The 2643-nt window shown below is 36.8% G+C and overlaps 1 pseudogene; it reads right to left on the reverse strand.

Annotated features, from left to right (window-relative positions):
- The window catches only part of LOC103599317, a 115405-nt pseudogene that overhangs the window by 8339 nt on the left and 104423 nt on the right, over positions 1-2643 (reverse strand).

Below are 2643 nucleotides of genomic sequence, written 5' to 3' on the forward strand. Positions count from 1 at the left end.
GGATGATTAGATAAAGAAAATGTGGTGTGTGTGTGTGTGTGTGTGTGTGTGTGTGTGTGTGCGGGCGCGCGCGCTACACTTACATTTACATTTACTGCATGCCAGATTCTGTCCTATGTTTTACTCATTCAATTATGGAGCAGCACCATGGGGTAGGTATTGTCATTCCCACTGAAGAGATGGGCAAGCAAGACATGGTAACAAAATCCTTTCAGAATTTTTCCTTGGTGCCTGGCTTTAAAGTTTGGACTCTTAATCATTATGATATGTTGCCTCAGCAGAGCTGGTACTAAATAAATGAATACTTAAATGAATAATACAGGAGAAGATGGGACGAAATAAATACAATAAGAGATGAAGGAAAGAAAGAAAGACGACAGCAAGGCAGTCAGTCAGAAAGTGGGGCAGAGAGGAAAGGTTGGTATATTTCAGTTGTAATGAATGACATAATACAAATAAAATTATATGATTTTTATCTATAAGAATGGCTTATTTAATATTATTCTGAGTGTGTAAATTAATAAATATACATGCAATAGTGGCATAAATGTAATAACTTTAAGCACAAAAAGTAAATTATTAAATGAAATAATATCTATGGCAATTATATATTTTATTCATTTAACACTTTATGTGAATAAAGAGCTATTTCACGTATTGATTCACTTTTTAGTGCACCCTCCATCTTCACAAATCCTGTGGATGCAGGCAGTGCGTGTAGTATTGTGATTATCTGCTAAATGAGACTAGTCTTAGTAGATGAAGTGAGTCTTCCAAAAACAGCTAGGTAGCAAAATAAAGACTAGTAGTGTTAGACCTAATTCCAAAATCAGGAAAACATTGTTTTTATCTTTTCTCTAGCACTTAATAGCTGCATTTGGGGGCAAGTTAAGTAACCCCTCCACTTTCTGTGTTCTTCATCCTATGGGATGGATCGTAGTATTTTTTTCTAAACTCTAGACCCATGTATTNTATTTAGATTAAAAAGGTACTCCTAAATTTTATAACTTTAAAAAATAAACTTGAATTTGCTATTTTCTCAAAAAATATATTATTATTTTGTTTGATTGAATTAGAAGTTTAACATTTTATATAAGAATACTGTATCTAGGGGCCGGCCCGGTGGTGCACTCGGTAGAGTGTGGTGCTTGGGAGTGCGGCGGCGCTCCCGCCGAGGGTTCGGATCCCATATAGAGACCGTTCCGCTCACTGGTTGAGTGCGGTGCGGGTGCGACACTGAGGGCTGTAATCCCATTGCCGGTCGTGGTACGGGCGCGACACTGAGGGTTGCGATCCCGTTACCGGTCATGAAAAAAGACAAAAAGGAAAAAAAAAAAGAATACTGTATCTAGATTGATCATATGCAAAAACTTCAAATATGGACCAACTCTACTATAAATGCAAAGAGATTGATATTTGATGAGTTCATGTAAACCTTTAAAACTAATGAGGCTATCTCTTCATTGCATGGCTGTAACCAGCACACCAATATAAAAATACTAAGTTCCAAAATAATTTCAGAGGAAGGCATTTACTTTAAAACCAGTAAAATTCTTCTCTAAAACCCAGCCTGACATCCTATGGTGAACACCGGCTGATATTTCAGGTATGAGATTAACAATTACTTCCTCTAGGAAACCCTCCCTGAATCTAATCACAGCAGGCGTGTTCCACAGGATAAGAACTCCTGCTAGGTGTGTCCATAGCATTTTGTCTTGTCCTATCAACTGTTTAATTACAGATGATATTTTAAATTTAACTATGGAATTACACGTACCATGTTGACAATCCTATTGACACATAAATGGCTACAAATACAAAATTAAATGTATTGCCAGTTTGCCTTAGGCTATATTCCATGGTAGTCATGTAGGGGAATTCCAGTTTCCAGTTCTGTACTCACAAAGAAACTCTAATTGAATCAGATCAAACAATAGCTGCAGTCTACCACGTAGAACCAAATATATTCATTTTATGTGAAGCATTTTCCCATTATATCAGACAGCTCCTCTTCTACATTACTGCAGTAGTGAGCTACATTGGTAATCATATACCACATTTATTATTATTGTTATTAGTTTTCGTGTCTGACTCTGACTTTGCTTCCACAGACCTTGGGTTATTAGACATTTTAGCAGGTGGCATTCATTATTTTATTCATCTTGACTTATTCATATCTATCACAGTTCCAAATGCTGACAAGGATGAGGAGAAAGGGGAACTGTCATGTGTTATTGGTGGGAATGTAAATTAGTACAGCCATAATGGAAAACAGTATGGAGATTTCTCAAACTACATATAGATTTACCATATGATCCAACAATTCCATGACTGTGTATATACCTTACCAAAGGAATGGAAATCAACAAGGTAAATGGATACCTGTACTTTCAATTTTATTGCAGCTCTAATTACAATACCCAAGAGTTGGAGCCAACTTAAATGTCCTTTAATGGATGATTAGATAAAGAAAATGTGGTGTGTGTGTGTGTGTGTGTGTGTGTGTGTGTGTGTGTGTGTGTGTGTGTGTGTGCGGGCGCGCGCGCGCGAATTAATTTATTTATTTTTAGCTCCCACCAATAAGTGAGAACATGTGGTATTTCTTTTTCTCTGCCTGACTCGTTTCACTTAATATTATTCTCT

This window comes from Galeopterus variegatus, unplaced genomic scaffold, assembly GCF_000696425.1.
Source record: "Galeopterus variegatus unplaced genomic scaffold, G_variegatus-3.0.2 Scaffold2909, whole genome shotgun sequence".
Taxonomy (NCBI): domain Eukaryota; kingdom Metazoa; phylum Chordata; class Mammalia; order Dermoptera; family Cynocephalidae; genus Galeopterus; species Galeopterus variegatus.